General features: G+C 31.7%; 1 pseudogene; it reads left to right on the forward strand.

Moving 5' to 3' along the window:
* The first annotated feature begins 525 nt into the window (after positions 1-525).
* The window catches only part of LOC147073679 (uncharacterized), a 42,639-nt pseudogene continuing 16,243 nt past the window's right edge, over positions 526-26,921 (forward strand).

Below are 26,921 nucleotides of genomic sequence, written 5' to 3' on the forward strand. Positions count from 1 at the left end.
GAAAAGTATAATTAAGTGTGTACACATAGTACCGTTTACTTAATTTCATATAGGTATATAAATAATATGTGAACAATTTAGTGCTAAACAATAATATTGAATATATTCATATAAAAATAAATTACACAACACAACATACCTCGTTGACGCATGGCGCTATAATTTTTGAATGTAGACAATAAAATACTCAGTGAGTTTGTTGATATAATAAAATAAAGACATGAAATTAGTAAATGTGTAAAACGTTATAATTAAAATGACTGTTATTCTGATAATGGCTTACATAATAAACGCTTCTGAAAATTATCTGTTGCTTCTCCAATTTTGAATTCAGTTATACATAACCTTTGTGAGCTTTATTTAAAAATAAGGTCTAACAAAAAACGAATCAATTAATACTTGTAATAAAATAGTTCCTTAAATTATAAAGTTGTTATTAAATATACATAATAATGTTGACTATGTATTATCTTGGCAACGACAATGGGTAGTGTTTGACAGAATGACTGCCCGAAACTGCTGACCATGGACTTGCACGGCTCCCATCGGAAGTGGCCGACGAGCGGTCGACGATGGCCGAGCCTGGAGAGGGTGCTCATCCTCTGCGCCACCATGTGCGTCTTCAGCCTGATGATGCTCATCAAGTTGGATGTTACGAAGAGCGGAGGGGCCGTCCTCTGGGCTGGAGACTACAACGTAGACCAGACTGCGCATTCTGCGGTGATCAGACAGATGGCCATGCCGGCTATGAAGACCATCGTGGCGTACTCGCCGGAGAAGCAGGCGGAGTTGGATAGGAAGTATCCAATTCTTTGCGACAGTCCTCCTAGACGACCGCTGAAGAAAATCAAAGTAAGTTTTATCACCTACTAAGGTATCTTACCTACTAATTAATAAAAAAGTTACTTTTGAAACTATGTATCGGTTTACCCTGCAATGTTTTGAATTGATCTTACAAGGTGTAACGAGCTTGTAAACCTAACCCCATCTTCAGAGCCATTTTTTATTCACAAGATTTCAGAATGCAAATTTCTATTGAATATGGGTACCCACATAATTTGGAAAAATCTTACAGCACATTAGCCAGACTCCAACGGATGCAGGTTCGAGTCCTATCCGGCGCCATATGTTTCCAAATTTTTTTCTAGTACGTAGGTACTTATGTTTCTGAGGTATTTTCAAATTATGTATTTTTATCAGAGGTGGGTTTAGGAACACGGAGGCCTGACGGATTGACCCCCACGGTAAAAAATAAAATAAAAATCGTAATTCATATCATGTAACTAAAATGAATTATTATTAAAGATGACACATAATAATATTATTAGTTTTTTTTTGTGTACCTACAAGTACGCATTTGTTTGAGCGATTATATTATGGGCCTCTTTGATGTTAGTTGCAGGGATTTCGTCACCTTTTTAATATTTTTGAATAAGTTAATCTTTTATTTGACTCGTTTGAAATATTTCAAGACCCACTTTTAATCTTCTGGTAAATTGATTACGTTATCTGCATTAAAAAAATCACCGCTGGTGTTCATTATAATCGTTTACTTTCGTTCAACATTCATTCTTCGCTAAGTACCTACTCAAATATAATAAGACGAAATGAATGCCTTAAATACATACAATCATTATTCGTTTTTCATATGTTACATAAAATATGCCGACATAATATTATTCTAAGCATAATAATGATATCACATCATAAATAACATACTTACATGTCGGTCATGTCTTACTGCGGTAAAGGGGCGTAAATACATGATTACAGTACAAGGAAAACCAAGCTTAAATGAAATTACATACCCATCATTTAACATTGATAAATTTAATATGTGGTTATGTACATTCTTTGGTGTATTTAATTGACAAATACATTATTTTGGTCGGCTTTAAATTAAAAAAATCTTTTCTTGTCGACATTCTTTCCGGGTAATATAATATTGTATTAGTATGTACCTAGACAAATATAAACTGAATATAACAATCATAAGGCCTCCAATGAGAAATTAACTTATTTTAAAAAACAGACGGAAAATAATCTTTATACTAAAAGGTTTAACTCACGAGTTTCGCGATTTACCATGCGTTGAAGTTCATAATATGCACCAATCTTGTTCTACAGTGCTAAAATAGAATAATAATTTATGTGTTTCCATAACCCGCAATAAAGAACCTACAAGATACCTACTAATGATTTGTTTTATAATTATATAATTATTATCAATTTTATTTACTGTTATTTCTTATCGAATATACATAATTTTGGAAATAAATATTTATTTATTGTAAAGGAGTATTATGGCATTACAGTAATTTGCCAAATGCGCTATAATACATGATAAAATACAATACAAAGTTATAAATAAATAGTCATGGAATGAATAAAAAGACTTAATTATTAATAGCAATCGTTATAAAACACAAAAGAAGAAGAGAAAGTAAGTTTTTGTGTAATTATTAAAATACAATAATAAAAACAATTATAAATGTAATCCATTTAAAACATACATAAATATTAAATTGTTATAAAATAAATCTACTTTTATGCTGCTATCAAAAAGGTCCATCGCACGATACACAGCATCATGAAACATCACATCCGTCCTGTGACGAGATATCACAAAGACTCCAATGATATGAGTTATAATGGTGAGAACATGAAATTAATACTTACCAACAATTGACGGATTGTAAATGAACCCCCGAAAAAGTAAAAAAAATCCCTTCAAAAAGCACTTGGGTTGATAAGGATTGAAGAAAACGAGTCGAAAAAATCTTTTGATTATCATTATCGTACAAAGGAATGAATCCACACCATGACAAAGTATTAATAACGTTTTACGAAACTTTAATACTATTAACTGTCAATTGAGGGGTCATCAAGGTTAAAATCGAACAAAAATGGCTACGAACATATTTTTAAGGTGTGTAATTTTACACAATGTGTAGTATATCTATACTATAATCTCCAAAACCTATCAATAGCATTAAAAAAGAATTGTTCAAAATTTAATAAGTTACAGTTAACGATAAATCAAAAAGATACAAACCAACACCAATTTGTGCAATTTTAGTTTTACATTACAATTAAGGATTCACCGGCAATATATAATACGATGGAAAAATAAACTAACTTTAAAACCAATCAAAAACGTTGTGTACTTATTACAAAAATAATTAGGTTTTTGAAAATAGATGCTTCAATTATTTTTGATTGAAATGATATATTTTAAAAATTCACTTGTTTTGTGACTACGCATGGTTTTATATGAATATTATAATATATATTATATACATAATATTCATAGTATAAAGTTTTCCTATATCAAAAAATGATGTTTCAATGTCGACATCTGATTAAAATAATTAAGACTCGTTGCGTATTATTCATTTTATATCTACATACCTAATATAGACATCTTGTTACTATGGACGATTGATCATATTCAATTCGTCAAATTGAAAAGAAGAGAATATTACACCTCTGCAGTGGATGCATTGAGACCACAAATAGCGACTCTATGCAACAAAACTACACCGTGTATAAATCACTTTGGCACTACTCGTATCGAATTCTCTCTGGTCTTTCAAATAATTCTTTAGAATCTGTTGAAAGAAATCTGTAGGTAAGTAATATTGTAAAAAGCTTTTGAATCACAATATAGGAACTACCTGAGATTTTAAACTGTGTCACGCGGGACCTGTAGGTATATCTATAAAACTATACTAATAATTAATTTGCATTATTGTCTATTTGCACTTCCGAAATATTTGTCTTTTGATCAGCGTTCTGACTACTTACTCTTACATTATATCAGTGGATATCTTAGTTCTATATGGAAACAATTCAAAATACCTTGTTCTAAGATAATGGCGTTTGAAAATTTTGCATAAATTTTCATTTCACAATGAAAATTTACAGTTTAATAGATAATTAACCAGACATTTCCGTTACTAATTAAATTCCAGAAAGGTTTATTTGATTTTATGACCCGTTAAAGAATTTTTTGATTTTTTATTGAAGTATAAAAAAAGACCTCTACAATATCGAATTGCATTATTAACTAAAAACCTTGAAATTTTGAGTTGTTTTCCTATACAACTAGGGTAACGCTATCTACAGAATATAGGTTTTTTTCAAATTATCTGCCTGTATGTTTTTTTACGTATAACTTACATATCCTGAACCAATAGGACCGTAGATCCATACTGGGAAAAAATCTGAATAAAAATGTATTATAAGTCAACAGATAAGATACATTTAAAAATTTCACAAAAAGGCACCCAAGTTATTCTACTGAACCAATAATACCATCACATACCCACAGGTGGGTCCAATCACTTAGATATAATTTCATATGATGTAGTAGTGTATTTGAATTTTTATGAAGTAGCTTATTTAGCTTACCCACTCCACTTGAAATTTTGTTAAACAAGCAATTATAATTCTAAGATCTAACTAAACCTGGGAAAAAGAAAAAAAATAATGAAAATTTATCATAAGTAAGAGAAAATAAATTTAAAAATTCTCAAAGTACCTAAGTTGTTCGGATGAGTTTTAGCAATTTGTAGTAATTAATAACATGTAATAAATGTAAATAAATGACACTTTCTAATATTAGAGAAAAAAAATGTCATGTAAACTTATTTTGTATGAAAGTGACAGATGACAGGGATATTCGTTTGTTTTTTATAATCTTCCTTAAAATGAGTGGTTATTATGCAAGTGACAGTATTTGCGACCTTCGTTTGTCTTTTTTAAATCTTGTATAAAATGAGTGCATATCAAAATAATGTGTTTTGAATTTGGAATGGTTACATATAAACATCGGAAAATACCCCTTACAAATTTTATATATAATATGACGATAGATTTTGAATGATCATTACCATTGAAATGTTGTTTTAAAAGTTGGTAAACAGGTTCCACAATAAATAAAAGTTTCATAAACCATGCTAAACAACTTCACAACACGTATCTAACTCTATCGAGCCTACGAAAGATGTATTATTCTACATAAAAAGGCCGCTCTTTGAAATTCATACAATGGTCCGAGTTCCAGATAGACGTTTTCAATCAAAAAAAGTATTTTTTGTGTAACTATTTATTACGTCACCATTCGTGTGAAAATTTAAAAAACGGCCGTCATCTTACTAGAAATAAACATTGTTAAAATTGAAATAGATATTGTATGAATGTATGTGTAATAAATGAACATTCTTTTAATGTAAATAAAGATCCCAATATATACGACAATAACGCATTTACAATGGGTTAAATGTGCGTTAGTTTTGATTTAACTTATTCTGAGATCGCAGTACCCATCGATTCAATAAGTGAAAATTTCATTTAGTCTATTAGCTTACCGACATCCTGGTCTCTGCATACAATTGAATTTTTCGTATCTTTTAATCGTTTTTATAATTTTAAATCACTTTAGATCATTGTCACTCCAGTAGAGAAAACAAATATAAAAAATGATGACTATTGTATACTTACATACAGAGTGGAGGTTTGCATTAACAGATTTTTTTTACGAAAAATAGGTGTTAGCCACTTGCTCAACCTATTAAGTACATACTCTGATACCAAACACACATTAAAAAACAATATGTATATTTGCCAGACCCAGGATTCGAACCTGGGACTCACGAAATTATTAAATTAAATTAAATGAATATAAAATATAATTGTGTATGTTGTAATGACATAATTTTAGATATTTTATAGGTAAATGAATATTTTTACTAATATGGCTTGGATTAGGCAGGGCCTAATTGAATTTCAAAAAGTTACAAACACTTAGTTCAATGAAAACAAATACGTTTGACTGACAAAGTTTAGTGTGCACTGTTTATGTCGGATCTTAACAGCCTACCTCTACTATTCACCACTGAATAATAGTTTGGTATAAGTGGCAGAGAAAGATGGCGCATTATTGATTGGTACAAATGCAGCTTCACAGAACTTTTCCAGTCAATATAGTAAACGATCGTTCTGATGACTGTCAGTCTTTGATAGAGAAGGCACTAGAAAAAAAGAAAAAAATTCGGATCATTATAAAGCAGGTTGTGTATCTCACCAAAGCGACCTCTACGGGTAACTCACCATTTAATTAGTGGCAAGGAGCTAAAAAAATGGTAGTCAAATCGCGTGAAAAACTTACAAGCTCAATTTCAAATATAACAGGCAGTGATTAATTTAGATTGTTAGTTTGGAAAGAAGTCGTGTTTTTATATTCACGTTTTAGTTTAATACAATCAGGGGATTTGATTAACTCAGACGAATCCTATCGCACTTTTTAATTTGAAAAATATTTCAAATTATTATTAAATTCGTGTTTCATTTTTTAATATACCACTATTATATGGTGTGATTTTGTTAGCCTGTTAATCCAGCGTTCTTATATACTTATATATTTATTTATTTATTAAGACAAGAGTATCATCAAATCAAATCAAATTTATTTATTTTACATATCATATAATGAACATAACAAATTATAAATTCAAAGCGTTCACGACATGACATAAAATAAGTGTTAAAAAATTTTTAAAATAGAAATACAGAGAAGTGTGAGTTAATAATACAATAAGTAATAAAATAAGAAATAAAATAAGAAAAGAAATAAAATACCAAAAATAACAAAATAATAAAATAAAAGTAAATGAAAGCACACAGAGTGAACTTTGATAGACCCTATCTTAAAAACTTATAAAACAACGTCCATCTAAATTCACCCTCACGTAAGTGGAATATATCAATATCCGAAGCGATTTCATTAAACATAGTTATTGCCCTCCCAATTGGCATTACTAATGGCAGGTTAGTTCTGCACCGTGGGAGAACAAACAACGGATGCCCTCGATTCCTAAGGTAATTATCAGAGACACACAAGCCAACACCACCAAGGATAGCAGAGTTCACATTTACTGTGAGTTTTTTTTTTAAGTCTGAAAAAATATGTAGCTAAATAAAGATCCCTTCTAAATTTTAAGCTACAGGATGTAAGCATTCCTAAGAAAATTTCAGTCGGATAGAGCCACGGATAATATCCATACAGAAAGAAAAGGAGTCTCAAAAATTTCTTTTGGACTCTCTTCACCGGCCGTACTTCAGCTGATGCGGGGCCCAAACGATAGACCCACTCCCAAGTCTGCTTCTAACTAAGGAGTTATATAGAATTTTTAGTACCGCAACATCCGAAAAGACCCGGGAAGTACGCAAGACGAAGCCCAACATCTTTAGCGCCTTTTTACAAATGGTATCTTCACAGCTATTGGTCAATGCGATATAATACATAATACTGTCTGACAAGAAGATCTCAGCAATAACCGAAAGTCGCTAGTGCGGTTAAAAGCAGGAGGAGCTTGTTAGTTCACAGTTTTAACACGTGGACAACTCGTCGCTAACCGGAAGGCGCTTCAATCGAAGTGCGGTTAAAAATAGGAGGAGCTCGTCAGTTCACAGTTCTAACACGTAGCCAATAAGATCTTGTGGGACAGTAAAACACAATAAAAAATCAAAATAGTCATGAAATGCATAAAAATACTAATTCAAACCACTATAAAACTTTAACGAAGAAGAGCAAGCAGATTCGTATCTATTTTTGATTTTCATTAGATACATTAAAATATTACATTGGTACAAGATGGAAAGCCTATCCAAAAATGTATAAAAAAAATCTAAATTCTTGTTAATTACTAGGAACTTTGTCACTGTGATGTCCGGTAGTAGCAAAGGGTGGAAGAAGGCTGTTAAGATCTGCCATAAATAGTGGACAATAAACTTTGTTAGTCATACGTATTTGTTTTTATTGATTTAAGACTACAATTTACTGATGATGTTGGTGGTTTTAAAAAACATAATAGATTTGGTATACTTTGGGCGATACGAAAAAATTGTGAACACCTTTTCATTCATACTTATATTTGTTTTCGTTGGATTAAGAATACATATTATTACAATATATGTTGGTTATTTTTTTAAATTCATTAAGCCCTGCCTTAACAAAACAAATAATATTCTAACTATAAAATATCCAAAATTATATATAATATAATTTTAGATATTTAAAGATAGACGAGTATTTTTTGACTATTATCTATTGTAGCTTGGTTTTTGCAAGGTTTAATTGAATTTTAAAAACCAACCGACACTATCTGTAAATTGTAGTTTTTTTTCAATGAAAACAAATACGTATGACTGACAAAGTGTGTGCACTATTTATGGCGGATATGAACAGCCTACCTCCACCTTTCGACACTGTGTGATGGTATCTAAAATTTAAGAACGTGTCTCATGTAAAATAACAGAAAAGGGTCGCATAAAATCTCCCTATAAAGTTGATAAATAATCCTATCGCTATTTTTATATCACTGCCAAAGAAAATGACTTACGTATGCAAAAGTATTATATCCACAATTAATAATAATCGATGAATTTATCCAAATGGCCACAATATCTTCAAAACCTTTAATAAATATTTTACATGCTTTATAAAATGTTTTCCATTACTTTAATGAAGCACCGTAATAAATTATATACACGTATAATTTAATTAATCACAGCTATTTTTAGTGCACATATTGTCATTTGTTTTTTTTCATCTGTCATCGACTTTTTAAAATTGGAACTTTTGTTTTCATTTTTTGAAAAATGTATAATGATACATTATGATACGTATGTATATGAAGCATAATAATACTTACGCATAGCACAAGTTCTGTGGATTCAGCTTGAAGAACAGATAACTATCATAATGTAATTCCTTTCCTATTATATTTCTATTCATAAGTGCATAATACCTCGCAGTGCTCACATACCCGGGTATTTCAGTCGGCATTATTTGCAAGCTTTGTGTCTATTCAAAGGTAGAATAAGTATAACTCAGCGCTGATTATAATCTTCGAGGAGCCGTCGTTCTAACATAATGGCTAATGATCATGCTGCTTCGGGCTGCATTGCTTGCAGAAATAAGACAAAAATGTTGAAGAGGACTCGTGTGCGAAAACAATTATTTAAACAACTAATCTAAAACCAACAAACAGCTTTCTATCCATTAACTCTGAGTATCCTTTGTTACATTATTTACATTATGTAATGAGACTTTTTTTAAATGTAGCATTTTTGAATTGGGACGTTCATGAACTCATTTGCCGCGTTCCCACGCGTCGACTTTTATTGATCAATAGTTTGAATTTTGAACAAATTGAAAAGAATGTTTCCACTTAATCAAGATGATAAAATAAATGATGACTCACAATAAAATTATTGAACCTTAACCAAATATTAAAATAAACTATACATTTCTATTGTAAAATATGATTTTATAATAGCATAAGTCGATTAGGTACTAACCCCATTCAATAATTTGTCGAATATATTTGACCATTATTTGTTAATATTATCGACCGAGGGTACTTGATGGAATTTAAATTCTAATGGATTAAAGTTTTGTAATATTCAATTTAAGTCTATTTTTTGTGATCCACGTTTCACCTTTTGGCATCGTCAGGCAAATGCGCACTCATCAATGGCAGATACACACTGATAACGAAAACAATTAATTCTAACTTATATATTAAACTAATACAGTAAAATAGGCAAAAACTTAATCGCCTACCTATCAAGTCAAGGTTCACAATTAAAAAATACAACAATCAAATTATGAATAGTTGAAGTATTTGTAATAATTGCTAATAATACCTACATTAAATAGATGTATAAATCGTCAAAACCCTAAATAATAGATCATTAAATAACTATTCACTAATAATACAATAAATAGGCATAAAATCGTAACGCATTGGGAATTTAATGGAGTTTACTAATGAGAAATAACAATAATATCAGTGCCTTCTAATAATAAATTACAATATGTATTAATAATCCATAATTATTGGTAAGAATGTCAGGTTTTAAAGAAATTATAGTAGCTAAACAAACATACTTATAAGCTATGTTTTTTGTGTGTGCGCATTGCCTGAAGAAGCTGAAAGGCGGAAACCTGGGTCGCAAAAAACGAATAAAATGAAATAGTAAAAAATTTAAATCCATTAGATTTTATAATCTGTTAAATTAAAAAAAATGAAAATATACTGCGTGTGTTGACAAAATAATAATTAGAAAAAATGCTATCTGATCTACCAAATATGGCTTTACTCTCAATTTAAACACGACGACCTTTACAACAATACTCTTTTATGGTATTAGTATTATTTTTAAGATGATAAAAGAGGTATCATAATGACATATAAGTTTTACAGAGATACCGCAAATTGTTCATTTCGACGATCACACAGCATTCCGGCCCTTATAAACTTAAATTTTAGATTAAAAATAAAACACAAAAACACTTGGTTATTTTTTATTTACACACTCATATAGTTAAAATATTTACATATTCATCATCATCAGGGGCGCGACCACCCGGTGTGGGTCCCGGCCTCCTCCAACAGCTCCCTCCACCTATCCCTATCCAGTGTAGCCGCTTTCCAATTTGGTACACCCAGAATACGGCAGTCACTGGCAGCTCCATGCAACCAGTGAATATTTGGCCTCCCTCTTCTTCTACGTCCTATTGGATTGCTGGACATCACCCTCTTTGCCGGTTGCAGTCAACCCTGGTGGAAGGTGTAGTCAGGGCTAACGGATAAGGAAGAAATGGCCCTCCGAAAAGGGGGTTGGGCGTGGGGCTAACAACCTCATCGCGTTAAAAACACATTGTTACGAAAAAAAAAATCTACATATTATTTGCTTCTAATAATTATTTGCGTGGTCGATGTTATGATTTTTTTTCACTTTCAACTATTTCTTCGCATCAAACTTATGGGATGTCATATGAAAGCGCTATCTCGCACAAGAATTTCACCAACCTAAGCTATTATTACAAAATATTATTCTTTATAAACCTTATTTTAACAGTAAAGTTGTGAGTATCTTTGTAGCGAAATTCCAACAAAATAATAAACATTCATGACCACCATATTTGAACAATTTTCAGTGTATCCTTCTACGAAATCATAATATAAACATTATTATATTATGGATCCTAGTAAATATTACATTTCATATATCAATAAAGATAAACCTTTTAGCATATAGTTGTAAGTTTTTGAATACATATAAGTACCTTATACCAATGTGTGAAATCGGTTATTTTTATTAGTCTTTGTAAAGAAAAACTTTGAACTTCTTATTATCCAGTTCAAATGCTAATAACCTGCCAAACAAAAAAACTAGCACTTTGTGTAAATGTAAATGGTCACGGCAATAAAATTTTCGTTATTTTATGTTCTTTTTAATATGACTCGGCATAAGAATGTTGCCCAATAAATCATGACAACCAAAGGCAAAAATATATACATAATATAAAAATCTTCGAATGTAAACACAGCATTGTAATAAAATATCGGATTAGTCCCACTTGCGCAAGTGCTGTGTAATTTACATTAGGTAGCCGAAACCTAATACTGCGTAGTCCCTGTAAAATATTTTTGGTTTGCCTGGAGGAATATACAGTGGTATCCCGTTATATCGTTCATAGAGCTAGAACTTTTTCACGTGTATCGTTCATTTGTTTAGGTCTCGAAAAATGCTTATGAAAATTTATCAAAAAATGTTGCATTGGTTGTTCCTCTCTATTCATCGTGTTCCCCCATTGATTGATTATAAGTTTGTTTATCATATCGTATTTCTTTGGAATTATCGTTTTTGTGCAGAATCACTATAAGTATATACTAGAATACAAAAACAGTGAAAGCTTTTAATTGCTCTAAATAATCCGGCTCTCCACATCTCATGGAAACAAACGGTTATGGTCATTAATAAATTCCGTCTTTCTAAAATTATTTTAAGATTTAAACTAACTTTACTTTCATCAAGATATGCTTACGGTTTACTTAATCAGAGACGGAGGGGACTAATTTGTGCATATGTGATTGAAATGTAGCTTGCCTACACCACGTTAGTGAGAACAGTCCTACAAACTTATTTAAATAACGGTCAAAATGGAACTACGAACTACCATAATATGTATACCATTTTGAAAACGTCATTCGAATGTCAGTTTCTATCCAGTTGCGAGTTTTGATTGGGTAGTTTTTGACAGTGGCTCCCCCATCCATTCTTTAGATAACTTTGTAGGTATGTAATACAAATGACAACAGCATTCATTTGTTTTCAAAATCAGTTATCTCCTATATATTATTATCCTAAGAGATTTTGGAAAATTCACTAACGGCTCATTTAAGCGACATTTTATTGTTATTTTTACATCTTCACTTCAAAATGTGCGCTACCGATTCATCTACCGTTTGAATTGACCACATTTCACAAATTTTCAATGATTTCACAGGTACTTGACGTTTATAACTGATATTTTCTCATACAGCGTATACAATTCGCCATACTTCTTTTAACATACAGCAGAATGACGTCTTCGTCGCTTAAGACCTTCTAATCCTTTATTTGACAAACGGATTCGATTATTTTTATTCAAATATCGTAATGTAGGCATTGGCGCACTTTTTTCCGGTGAAAAAACCATAATCTTGCTACAATTTACTGCGTAAATAAAAATCTGACAGGTGTGTCCGCCACTGTCCGTCATATCATAGATAACGTGACATTCCAAATTTGATTTTTTTAAATACTTTGTGGCTGTTCACCCACTATTTTTGTTATTGAATAATTACCTAGGCTACTAATTTCCATACTAAAAAAGTTGCCATTGCAAACAATGAAAGAAATTAATACGAATTGTTATAGTTATCAAAATGTGTGATATTGTATAATATCTACCTATTTTTTTCGTCTCTATCATCATCAATCTTGACCTATACACTGCTGGATGAAGGCCTCCTAAGCCTTATTCTACTCCTTACTTACACATGAATTGTTATATTTATCAAAATCAGTGATATAATATTATAATCTACCTATCTATATATAATGCCATTATTATCACGAGCCTCAATAAATCCACTGCTGGATGAAGGCCTCTCTACGTTGATTGTATTCTTGACAGTATTGAATTTCTAATGTTATTTATCTACATATTCATATCGTCATCATAATCATCATCATCATCATCAACTAGGATCAATCCACTACTGGATGAAGGGTTCCGCAACCTGATTCTACTACTATCGGTTTAACGAATTTGCGATATTATACCTATTTCTATCATTCTTATAATATCATCGACCTGAACCAATCCACTGCTGGATAATGGCCTCCCTAGCCCGGTTCTACTCCTTTCTATCATATGAATTGCTGTATTTATCAAAATCGGTGATATTATATTTAAAAACATATTCATATCGTCATTATCATCATCAACCAGGATCCATCCACTGCTTAATAAAGACCTCCCTAGCCTGATTCTACTCCTTTTGTCATATGAATGTATGTATTTATCAAAATCTGTGATATTATATGTATCTACACATTCATATCGTCATCATCATCATTATCATATACCTGAACCAATCCACTGCTTAATAAAGACCCCCTTAGCCTAATTCTCCTCCTTTCTGTCATATGAATTTCTGTATTTATCAAAATCGGTGATATTATATTTATCTATATATTCATATCGTCATCATCATCATCATCATTGACCTGAACCAATCCACTGCTTAATAAAGACCTCCCTAGCCAGATTCTACTCCTTTCTGTCATATGAATTTCTGTATTTATCAAAATCGGTGATATTATATTTATTTAAATATTCATATCGTCATCATCATCATCAACCAGGATCCATCCACTGCTTAATAAAGACCTCCCTACCCTGATTCTACTCCTTTTGTCATATGAATGTATGTATTTATCAAAATCTGTGATATTATATGTATCTACACATTCATATAGTCATCATCATCATCATCATTATCATATACCTGAACCAATCCACTGCTTAATAAAGACCCCCTTAGCCTAATTCTCTTCCTTTCTGTCATATGCATTGCTGTATTTATCAAAATCGGTGATATTATATTTATCTACATATTCATATGGTCATTATCATTATCATCATCATTGACCTGAACCAATCCACTGCTTAATAAAGACCTCCCTAGCCAGATTCTACTCCTTTCTGTCATATGAATTGCTGTATTTATCAAAATCGGTGATATTATATTTATCTACATATTCATATCGTCATCATCATCATCATTGACCTAAACCAATCCACTGCTTAATAAAGACCTCCCTAGCTTGATTCTACTCCTTTCTGTCATATGAATTGCTGTATTTATCAAAATTGCTGATATTATATTTTCACATTCATAATATCGTCATTATCATCATCAACCAAGATTAATCCACTGCTGGATGAAGGTTATCCCAACCTAATTCTACTCTTCTTGGTCATATAAACTGCAATATTTTAATTTAAATTTGTGATTTTATATACCTACCCATTTATATCGTCATTATCGTCATCAACCTGTATCAATCCACTGCTGGATGAAGGCCTTTTTAAGCTGATTCCACATCTTTAGGTCTTATAAATTCCTATTCTTATCAGATATAATATGTATTACCTACTTCATTATTTATCAACATTTGTCTCGATATGAATGTCCCGCACCGGGAAACTATATTGTTTAAGGTTAATTTTTAAAACAAAATATGATTTTTAAAATATTATTCTGTGGCTCCAAGCATTTATTTTTTATAGACAATGAAACCAAATAAAATTTAAATTTATTTTTTATGCTGCTAAACTTTTTCTATTATGTAAATGGGACCCGAAAGAGATTAATATTCGCGTTATATTGGATCGCTATTTATGATAATCACGGTTGAGATGTATAACTATTTATCATATTTAAATGCACATATATTGTATTAAAATTAAAATGACAGTGGTAGCAATCGGCGATTGCCAGCTGTTTTGCTAGGCTTAGCAGCCTGAAATGGTGTCAGATGATATTGAGAAGGCCAGACTCCGGAATAGACTACGCACATGACTCCAAATTTGTATTTGCAGTGACGACATGCATATCGTAAAACTGACAAATCAGATAAATTTTCAATTGTCTGACGTGAATGAAAATCCATCCCGAAGGGAAAACTATGGCGCCGTCTATACACACTTTACAATTATTATATTAAAATCCAACACCAAGTCACTATGATGAAAAGCTGTCTGCAAGACCTAGCGAGACAGACTGGCGAGAGCCAGCTGGCTCAGCTAGTCTACTATAAAATGACAATCGATATAATGTATTTAAAAATGGATTATTTTTTTAAACAATATTAAAACTTTTAAATAGCTATTGAATGTTGCATCTTTTAAATCATATTTAATACCTACTTAAGTTGTAAGTATCGAATTTTGTTTTCATTATTACAATATTATTTGTTTTAATGTATCGTTGTATAATATATCATTATGGAATGACTAAGTTCGTCGTTGCTTGGATTTTATGAGGAGAGATTTTATTTATCGATACAAGAATAAATGAATACAATGATAAAGATGACAAGAGTGATGTTATGATCGCGGATCAGGATGTACTGATGAGATTGATTACATTGTTGAATTGACTGGTGATGTAACGAGATATTCGTATAACCGAAAGACTGGACTCGAGTGGGATGACGGTGTGTCTAGTGACCGAGTGGCCTGACTCAATGTGAGAGTAAGGATTTATGGATTGTCCTTGCTTTTTATACAAATGCAGTTCATTCATTACAAGATAAAGGCAACTAAACAAATCATAATAGACCCTACTATTATGATTGAAGAAATACTGACTTCGTTTCCGCTACGTTGTTTTGTTTTGACAATAAAACATACATATTAAAGTATGTCACCCTTGTAATGCTGAGTGGTATGATTGCTACATATCTGTCTGTCTGTAACGCATAAGAGAAAATATTTTATGTAAATATGTAGGAGAGAGCATGACAGGAAGAAGACGTATTAAATGGGGTAAGATGAGTGAAAACATACACGTAAATGGATATTCTAAATTTGAAAAATAATTGAAAGAATCGTTTTTTTTTAATCAAGTCCAACAAATGATATGATACTCTCATAATAGTTTGACAGATGCTTACACTGCCGTACTAGTATATGGCCACATACAAGATTTTTTTCCAGTTATACGATAAACACTTAATAATACTTCATTATAATTAATTTTATTCATCTAGCAACATTTGTTTGTTTTACATATTGGATTAAACATATGAAAAGACCTTCAATTCAAATATTTTGGCGGTTATGGATGCTTGCTTAGTGACCATGAAAAACTAATTGTTTCATAATAAATTGTTATTTTTTGTTGTCTTATCGCAATACAAATTTCGCTTTTAATTATTTGGACGATCTAATTCTAAAATTACCATAAACTTAATTTAAATCCGGCACAATAATATAATGCCTTGGCTTTAATTGAATACCAAATAACACACAATTAATGCTTTTTATGTATAATTATTTATCTATTTTTGGCAATCGCCATATTTGGAATGATGTACGTTTTCCAAACTCATCATTGCATGAAAACTATTTTGCTGTAACATCTTGAATTAAAAAAGATTTAAAAATAAGAATCATTCATGATACATGGGGTATGCATTGATATATTATAAAATCATTCTGATAGATAAATAGATATCGAAGTACGTATTATGATTATGTTGAATAATTTGTTCCAAAAGCATAGTATTATTAGTACAGAATAAGTATTTATGCGTTAGTCAGTCAACGGATAACGAATCAAATGAGAGGATTGATTGTCTAGCGGTTAAATCAAAATAAAAGTGACAGTTGTCGTAATTACAAAAAAAAAATACAGAACCATCTGTCAAAGATTTAAAAAATGCAACAGCGCCATCTCTTTTAAGGGGGGTCATGCTCGGCGTAGGTCAAAATGGAGCTTTTATTGCATTTTCAAACCATGATCCTGGACATTCCTTAAACGTTGTAGATAATCTATTTATATAATTTTGAAGCCTTATTATCCTTTATATTTATTTTAAACATTTGATGACTGCACAAAGTATTTTTATTACATAAAATAGTATTCTTTTAAACCTCTCGCTCTAATGTTTTAGAATATAGTCATATTTCGGTACATAACTGTGCAGTGGTGTTAAGATTTTTTACATTTATTAATTTTTAAACGCATTTATAAAACCATTAGTATAATTTATGACGAGATAATTTTAGTAAAATATTCACGATAATTAGAGCGAGAGGTTTAAAAGAATATTATTTTATGTAATAAAAATATTTTATGCAGTCATGAAATGTTTAAAATAAATATAAAGGATAATAAGGCTTCAAAATTATATAAATAGATTATCTACAACGTTTAAAAAATGTCCAGGATCATGGTTTGAAAATACAATAAAAACTCAATTTTGACCTACGCTGAGCATGTGGGCCGTTAAACTATTGTATGTATCTGATTATTGTGCGATGAATGGCAGATTTTTTTGTATGGACATTACATCACGGACCTCAGCCCTACCGTAATGTATGCAAAACGGGAGGTTCAAGAAGCGAAACCTAAAACCTTTGCGCATAATATTATTGTGAGCTGTAAGACAATTTAATCACATATAAATATAGATTCTTTTTAAAAATAAAAGTTTAAATAATTTTTGATGTGTAAGTATAAATAATTTAAACCCCATCATTCAATTTTATGTCGTCAGCAAGCTATTGAAATTCAATCGATGTAATGTGTCGTTGTCATAAGTGTGTACCTGTTCATCAGTAGTAATATCGTATTATCTTCTTATTTATAATTATACCTACCTGTAGTGACATCAATTGGCGAAAATAATAAATAAAATATGGAGAGCTAATGCAGTTTAATGATAAGTTTGCTCCTTTTCTCTGATCTCCACAGCCTACATCCCTTCACCACTGATACCTAATTAAATAGTTACCTATGTATTTAGTAAAATATATTGTTTAGGTACATTAGATTAAGTATGTACTCAAATAATAAGTGCACTAAAATAATCGAAATATACACGTAAAGCCACTTTTAAAAAATCTGAAACAATTTTGTTTAGAATTAATCTCGGTGCCTTCCACACGTTAGTTTGGAGCTCTAAACTAGTCACGGCGCACGGCAAAATACCAGGCCTATCAATGTCCAACTTAAATTTAGTACTTATATCGCTTAGCAAATACCTTACTGTGAACACTTTTTTATATAATGCGATAATCGAAGTGACCTTTATGCGATAATTTTGCTTACCAAAAATATTCGATTACGGCAGTAGAGCCTATTAGTTTTAATGGCAGTCCATAGACAGACAGAGTACAATATTATACAATTGTTAGCCAGGCATTTTTAGATTGTAGTCAGTGACGTTCTATGGAAAGAAAAACAGAAACTGGTACATACATGCCAGTGACGAAGGGTGGAAGAAGGCTGTTAAGATTCGACATAAATCAAATAAAAAATCAAACTTTGCCAGACATACGTATTTGTTTTCATTGAAGTCAGACTACAATTTACAGATCTTGGTTAATTCAATTAAAACCAAGCCACAATAAATAAATTGTCAAAAAATACTCGTATATCTATAAAATATCTAAATTTATGCCATTAATCATACATAATTTTGGATATTTTATAGATAGGATAATATTTTATATCTACAACGGAAACAAATTAGTATGAATGAAAAAGTGTGCACAATTTTTTCGAATCGCCGAAAGCATGCCAAAACTATTGTGGTTTGGGTATGCAGGACTTAATTGATTTTTAAAAATTAACTAACATCATGTATAAATTGTAGTCTTAGTTCAATAAAAACAAATATGTATGACTGACAAAGATTAATGTGCACTATTTATATCGGATCTTAACCGCCTACCTCCACCCTTCGCCACCGATACATACACACTGGCACCGCTGATCGGTGCCGGACAATATGTCCCAAAAAAACTGCAGAATTCGTCTAAAACATATTGACGAGAGCCGTTCCTTTATCTGTAGTCTCTGGATGATTGACTTGTTCATCCTGTGCTCTGTCCAAGAAATTCGAAACATTCGGCGCCACATTTCGAAGGCATCAATTGCCTTCCGCTCTCTTCAGGGTCCATGACTCTACATCGTATTAAAATATCAAAGCATAACATACATAATTGTGGATAAACATAATATCAGACGAAAACAACATGTAATATCGATAAACGTAATTTGAAAATACCCCGAAACATACCTTTTAGAAAAAATACTATATTGGTAAAACACATTAACCGAAATCCGACAGATGCAGGATCAAGTCCTGTCTGGCGCTACATATTTATATATTTATAGAAGTGTTTCCAAATTATGTATTTTCGAAGAAAGAATATTATAAGTAATTATAGACGTATTATAAGAGATAAAATAATAGAAAACATACACGTAAATGCAAATTATAAATTTGAAAAATAAACTGACACGCAAATAAAAGAATTGCTTATTTTAATCGGGTCGTGAATGAAAACAATATATATGATACTTTCATAATAGTTTGACAGATGCTTATAGTGTATCTATCATATCGAGTATACGGACAATTAATCTTTGCAATTGATTAGTGGAAAGGTATAAAGAATATACTATAGTGTTATTGATAGGAAACACGATTTTTAAAATTATATATCTCTGAAAATGCCAATTTCTATAAGAATATACTAGATTTAAATTGAATAGATTTCAGAAGTGGATACATTGAAGTTGAGTGTTGGAAAATCAACAAAGTGCCGGTTGACACAAATTAATAAGTTCAGCGATAACATGAACATCAACACAATCAGGAGACTCTACAAAGACTGTGTCAGGATGATGCAGCAGCTCATAAACAAACCACATAAAACACATCCAAGAATGTTGACCGGTGTCGATTTTTTGCTAGTACTTGCGAAGAACTCTATATACCGGATCGAATTCTAGGTTAGCAACGAAAAATCCCGCAAAATGGAAAACACATTAACATTAAAACTGAAAGCTGAATGGATCTTACGGTGCTGCTTTATGGTATCAGAATATGGCAGAAAAAGAACTTTGTTGATCAAAAATCTCAGATACATATTTGAGTACATCATCACTGTTCATAACAGCGACAGACAATGATCAGATTGGTAAATTCATTGCATCATGTCCTGTAACAGAAATACATCGTATTATGATGCATATATTTGATATCTTCATTCATAGTGTCGTAACTTCTTATACGCCACTGTTGTAATTGCTGATAAGTTCTGTGATACATCACGAATTCTATTTTACTTTATTCAGAACCATAAAACATTTACGTCCAATTTGCTTTATTTGGGACACCTGATCATTACGCCCGAGTTGGGCTATGCGCGCCCTCCGGCACAGAGTGTGTCTGTAATCTACCGAGTAATCCATGTCATCAAATTTAAAATTACACGTTTGATATCTGTTACGATGTTTCCATCACTGTTTGTAATGACACCACCATGGCATTAGAATGTGCGTTCTCAACCTTTTCACAACTCTTCTAAAATATGGAATTATAAACACAGGTTATATGTAAATTGTACGTAAAACATTTCACCATGGTACAGTTCGCCGTGAGCTTTCTTATCGGAAAGAGACGACCGTATACAATGTGGTCTCCAATTTTATCAGATTCAATATAAACATTAATTCAATTTCCATAGCTGATTTTGGCAAAATTCATAAATTATTCAAGAATGAAAACATAACTTAACCTAACAAATAAGTCAGTATATCGGCTATTTTCAAAATTTGTTTGCTGCTGGCTTCTTGTAAAGTGTAAACCGACAAGAACCGTGTTTTATTTAAACATGAATTTTATCTCAGTACTATACGATCCAAAGAGGTTAGACGGTCTTTAATATACGGCCATATATTTCCGATACAACATTTGACGGTGAAGTGTGATAGCGCGAACTATATACGTACAAGCTTCCGGACACGATATGCATATGGGAAAGACTATGTAAAAATACATTAATTTTAATAAATTATAGAAAATATAAAATACTGATATACCTATTATGCAGTAACCACGTTTATTGAGATAGTATTTTTTGATTTGTTTATTGAAATAAATTAGTTCATTTTTGTATGCGGTACGGGTTGACCATTGTTTTAAATATGTATTCACTGTTTTGTTTAAACTGTATACCCTATAGTATGTGTATGACAGTGGCGAAGAAGCCTACCTTCTTAAGAAAAGTATTTTTAATTGCATATTGACTTATTTATATAATCACTTGATTATATATTCTATAAGATAATTTATTTTGCCAACGAGAGATGCCGTATGTGTAGGAATGTATTATAAAGATAATTACAAAACAATCTGCAAAGGTTTTAAAAAATATACCACAGCGCGTCATCTGTCTTGACGTAAATTAAGGTCGAATTATGTTTCAAATAATTCTTAATTTTTTTTCATATGCACTTTACGTCACGTAGCCCCGCCCAGTCTATCGAATTGTATGAACTAAGGTAAGCTCCGATCGCAAAGTCTAAAACCGAAAAAAAATCTATGGTGTTTAATCGAATATTAATAAATATAGACTGTTTTTAAAAATAAAAAGAATTTTTATCTAACGATTTTTGATGTGTACCTATAAATGTTTTGAAAAAATACGTAATTTAAACTGATTGCTTAATTTTATGTCGTCAGTGAGTTTTTGAAGTTTCAATAAATTAGTGTGTCGTTGTCATTAGTGAGTACCTATTCATTAATAGTAATATCGTATTATCTTCTTATTTCTCGTAAGTATACCTGACAAATGTGTTCTTTTTATCAGATCTACCTCTTTTCAAAAGTCACCCTTCGCCACTGGTGTATGAAGATTGTGTGTGAAATGCTCATGATGGTAGCAGTACCTATTAGATACACTTTTATTATGTCACCTTAAAAACATTTGAGAATCACTGCGTCAGAACACCTTTTTTACGATACTTTTTTTTATAATCCATTTTCGCAAATATGGATCTGTAGTTATTTATTTGATAGTTCGATTAGATATTATAACCATATGTTTAGTAGCCGTAATGGGGTTTTTACGATTATAAAATAGACACCCGTGAATCTTATTTAAAATGATTACAAGGAAAGGATAATAATTATCATTTGTAGCGTTGCTTTGGCAGTTGGTCTGGAAACAAAAAAAAGTTGACAGGTAGGTATACATATAAAACAGATTAACATATTATTACTCAAAAAAATACCAGAGGGTAATGCCACCTGTCAACATTATTTGATGTGGCGATATTCAAATACTGCACTGTAATCATCTGTCAAACTATTATGAGAGTATCCAATCATTTGTTTTCTTTCACGGCCCGATTAAAATAAATGTTTTTTTTATTTGCGTGTCAGCTTATTTTTCAACTTTGAAATTTTCGTTTATGTGTATTCTCTCACCTTCCACTTTTGATACGTCTTTTTACAGTTTTTCTCGCTCCTACATATTTACAAATGTTTTTTGTAATGCGTTACAGATAGATAGATATATAAATCAAGATAAAAAATATTGTATTAATAAAAACAAAATTCAATACTTAATGAGCCAAGTAGATATTAATTAACATTTAAACATAATTTCAAAAAATTGCAAAATTATAACGTTTAATATTACTGATTTGAAGTGTACCTTCCCTTTAAAATTTTGAATAATTTAAGTTTATAGCCCGTTAAATGATTTACCCACAACAGTGACATTTCCTTCTTGAATATTGCATCAAAGATCAAGGTAAACAAAAAAATATTAATATTAATGCGGCAAGCTTTTCACGTGGTCAATAAAATTCTCGGTGAATCGATGTCAACTTACAAGACGTCATAATACTTAATTTCCTAAAAGTTTTAAAAAATAATGTCAACGCTTGGGCAAGCGCCAAACCTATACTTGTAAAATAATACATACGTAAAAAATTACATTCTAACATTATATTAGAAACTAAATAGTATATTATTATACCATGTCATTTTAAGAATAACAATGCTTAGTAGGTAGACACATAAAATAACTACATTTAACTAAAAAATGTACTGTTTATATTATAATCAGGTGCGCACAAAAATAGTACCTATTAGGGGTAAGTATATCACAAAAAATATTCATAATCATTTATTATTAATTTTTAATTTGAGACTAAATAAAAGTGCCACTGACTTCCGAATTTACCCCACCCACCACTTACAGCTTCTCATCGCTTCAACAACGGATCCCACATTTTTACCCAGACCCAGAAACTCTGCATTTTGAGTCTAGCTATGAATACCTAGCTTGCAGCTATAACTTTGGGTGCTAAACAAACTACGAATTATCCTGATCTGTCGCATTTATAAGTGGCTATCGAATGCGCGTGGTCTAACGGTCTTAATTATTATTAGGATCGTAAGTGTCCGTTTATGTTCTCTGCGCTGTTTTGTCTTTTAGATATGCCACGTCATAAAATTAAAGTAAACACTGAATGTCTCAGACACCAGTACATGAGTGTCACGGGTCTTTCACTGAGACAACCTTGGGTATCGTAGAATACCTAAAAATATAATATATAGATAAAGCAGTTCGACAGCAAAATCATAAGATTCTCACTCATGAGGACCTGATGAATATTTTGTATTTTTTTCATTCCTGGGTGGAGTCAGGACCTTCCCCCTTATGTGAGCGTCTATATATAATAATAACATTCAACTGGTTAGCTTTATGCAGAAGGAAACCGGTCCGGAAATTAAAAAAAAAACAATTATTTCATATTCAAAATAGATCCAGTCCATATTACGGTCATAAATGTATGCAGTTTTAATAATAATTATGATCTTTTAAAAAATGTAAGGTTTGGAGAAATATAACTAATACTAGTACTCTAAATGGAAAATTTTACGAACCGTAGCCCTCACAATTTAATATCGACCGTGTTTAGGAAAAAGGACGTAACCCTCACTGAACAAATTTTACAGTAGAGGCAAAAAACGTTTTTTGAGAGTTTTTAATTTAATATTTTTTTAAAAAATAGGCATAGACATTGGGTGCATGATGATTGATGATTTGGTGTAATATAATTTCGATCTAATAATAATTAAAGAAGTTATTACAGAAAAATCATTAAAATTGCGGATAAATGCGTTTTTCCATAAATTAAAAATTAATTAATCTCAATTAAAACCTGAATTTAGATAATAATTCGGCATTTGCGGCTTTCTTCCTTTTTATAGAACGTGTATTTAGTTGTATACATTGTTAATTTCTAATAAAAGCACTTTTAGAAAAATCGAGGGTTACGCCCTTTTTCCTAAACACAGTCGATATAATATTGATTGTATAGATTACAAAAAAAGTGTTAGATTTTTTGTTATATGGCCTATCTAGCTCAGACGGTCAAATTAATTTTTCCACGAGACGGAGCGATAGTTTTAGGGATTTTATGAACCGGACCGGCGCTCCGGTTCACTTCGAGCTCTGACCAATGTGGCTAGCATCAAGTAGAGTAGTTTGGGTGTCAAAGTTCTGAAAGAAACCTCGATAGTAAATGCGAGGTATCCATAAAGGCATCTAGAAAAAAAATGTTCAGTTTATATTTACAAAATGCTGTTTTATTATTTCTTCTTTCCATGAAAGAATCAATCCACGCTAAGTCTATAAAACATACATCCTCTACTTTCACATTGAAATATAAAAATTGACTAATAGTATTGAATAAACTCGAGTTGAATGTGGACAGGTTTCTTTCTGAATAACTATCTCATCAGATTGATGTGTTCAAAATTAGCACTATCGACGAAGGACAATAATGTATGAGTTATTTTAGTAGGTAATACCAGTTGGTTCCATGCGGCCAATTTTGTGAGTTGATTGCCCTATTAATAGCGAACTAATGCGCCTTCATGTTTTTTTCAGGATGGTGGCTGGAAGGACGTACGTGACGCTGGGGTCTCGCTATACTCCGCTTATTATGATGACCGTCTACCGCAGCAGCCTTATGTTAGGGTACTTGCAGTCACCAATGGTACGTTATTTTTTTTTACTGTTTATATTGACGTTATAACAATTCATTCACATTAACAACTTATCAAGATAGCATCAACTGGTAGAAAGTGTTAATGAAGTCAGCAATTCTTATGGTTTAAAAATGTACCTCAAGAAAACAAAACTATCACTAGTATCAAAAATAGCGACACCAACACAAGTTTTGACATTAACAGCGAGACAATTGAAGGTGTGACCCATTATATATTATTTAGGTACATGGGTCAATGAAATGGGAACAGTCTCAGTAGATAAAAAATAGAATAATTGAGATCGCAAGGAGTGCCTTTCTCAAAATGAGACGCCTCTTTAGTAATCGAGACCTTCACCTAGGTCTGAGACTGCGTATGGTATGTTGTTATGTTCTCTCATTTTTTTCTATGGTATGGAAGTATGGACGCTAAACCAGGAGATGTCAAGGAGAGGTGAAGCTTTTGAGATGTGACTGTATAGACGCATCCTCAAAATTCCTTAGACTGACCGGGTGACAAATTTAATGTTGAAGTTCTCAATCAAATGAAAAAGGACCGAAAAGTTCTGCGTAGTATCAAAACCAAGAAACTATAGTACCTTGGCCACATTATGAGAGGACAAAGGTACAGTACTCCCCAACTTGTCATTCAAGGAAAGATCAATGGTAAGCGTAGCAGAAGACGACGCTGCATTTCGTGGCTTAAAAATCTCTGTGATCGGTACGAGTGCCGTTCCACTGAACTGTTCCAGGTGGCAGATGACACAGCTATGTGGGAGTCGTGGTGTTGTGGATGAGTAAAGCCGCGTTGACATGGTCCAAGTACGATCCAAGTAGACTTGGATAGGAATAATTAGTATGAAGATGTCTCATCCAAGTGACAGCTTCATACTATTTATTCCTATCCAAGTGCACTCGTATGTGACATCTTCATACTAATTATTATTCCTATCCAAGCTACTTGGACCGCGTCCTACTCATCCAAGTTAACTTGGATAGGAATAAATAGTATGGAGCTGTCACTTGGATAGGAATAAATAGTATGAAGCTGTCACTTGGATGAGACATCTTCATACTAATTATTCCTATCCAAGTCTACTTGGATCGTACTTGGACCGTGTCAACGCGGCTTTAGTCGTGATTTGGTGGTTGCTCCGATGGATGGGGGAGCGAATTTTATTCGCAGCGTAAACAGTCGGTACAAGAGTATGTTACAATACTTATGATATTGTTCCGAGGTCCGAATCTCGAATCGAATCCGATACAAAGACTGAGATGCTAACATATCGGGAACTTATATTCGAGTGACATGTCCAATGAATTATGATCAGCTATTTATTGACGTACTCACAATCAAAATAATATCTTGAAAAGAATATTTAGGAAATAATTATTAATATAATTATTGAGTTTGCGTCATCGGATATAGTTGACTACGTGTAAAAATGGATATCGCGGAAATAATAATTGCAGTCAGCTATTAACTGAGTTTGCCATAATTGGACACTACGGGAAATGGATATTTAATATCGCCGATCAATATGCTGACATGGGTTGAGTTGTTTATCTCCATAGCTATGATCACCTTGATGGTGGCCGACCTCCGCTAGAAGATGACACAATAATAAGAAGAAGATGAAGATATAAATTGATTTTATTTATATCCAAAATGGGTACCTATATAGTTTATTTTAATCAAAACAATTTAAAAAAAATGTAGTGTCAACGTCATTAGAATGCATCGGTAAGAGTTTTAAATCGATGCTTTATTATGATCGGGATATTTTTTTAAACTGAACATGATCGCTTATTTAAAAAAAAAATGTAACGCTCGAGATGATTTGTCACGAGAAGCTTTGAGAAAACAGGTGTCGTTCATCCATGAATGATTGACTTTATTCCAGCTACCAGTCCTTTTTT

This window comes from Rhyacophila brunnea, unplaced genomic scaffold (assembly GCF_057557595.1).
Source record: "Rhyacophila brunnea isolate RB1 unplaced genomic scaffold, BYU_Rbru_1.0 scaffold_17, whole genome shotgun sequence".
Taxonomy (NCBI): Eukaryota; Metazoa; Arthropoda; class Insecta; order Trichoptera; family Rhyacophilidae; genus Rhyacophila; species Rhyacophila brunnea.